Source organism: Phytophthora parasitica, assembly GCF_000247585.1.
Source record: "Phytophthora parasitica INRA-310 unplaced genomic scaffold supercont2.358, whole genome shotgun sequence".
Taxonomy (NCBI): domain Eukaryota; phylum Oomycota; class Peronosporomycetes; order Peronosporales; family Peronosporaceae; genus Phytophthora; species Phytophthora nicotianae.
The window spans coordinates 12,144-13,040 of NW_008649344.1; positions in this window are offsets into that span (position 1 = coordinate 12,144).

Consider the following 897-nt stretch of genomic DNA (forward strand, 5'->3'; position numbering starts at 1 on the left):
CTGTTCATTCTCTCAGCGAGTCCGTTCTGCTGAGGCGTATACGGCACCGTCTTCTCATGCTTGATGCCACTGCGGTTGAGATGGGCCTTGAACTTCTTGCCTGTGTACTCACCACCATTATCTGAACGCAGGCGCTTGATCGTCTTGCCCGTCGCATTCTCCATTGCTGACTGGAAGACCTTGAACTTTGCCAGCACCTCAGACTTATTCTTCATGAAGTAGAAAGTCACATGTCTCGAGTAATCATCGATGAAGGTCACAGCGTACCTGCAGCCACCAGGTGTCTTGTTCTGCATCGGACCCATTACGTCCGAGTGCACTAGGTCGAGCACGCTTGTGCTCTTGACAAGCTTCTCCGGGTGTCTTGGGTAGTCGTCAGCACACATTTTCCCCATGCAACATCCGGCGCAGACGGTATCAGTCGTCACGTTGCCCATGATGCGCGGCACGCCGTCGGCTATGCTCAACAGCTGTTCGTAGCGCTTGTACGGGATGTGGCCGAGTCGGGCATGCACAACAGCCTATGGCTCCTTACGAGATGTCGTCGCGACATGACACACCTCGTCCCCCCACTGTCTTCAGCTTGTAGATGTTTCCCCAGCGCTTCGCCTCCATGACCTTAGCATTGCCATAGCGAAAGACACACTTGTCCTTGCTGAACTGCGCGACGACGTCCTTCTCGACCAGCTTCGACACCGAGATGAGGCTTCCTTCAACTTCAGGGATGTATAGAACATCCGACAGCGTGACGGACGTTCCATTCATCAGCTTCATTCCGACGGTGCCCTTCGCAACTGCGTCGATCTTCGTGCCATCCGCGATCGTAATGCGGACTGGCGTCTTCAGCTCCTTCATGGACACGAACTTGTCCCGGACGCTGGTCATGTGCGAGCTTGC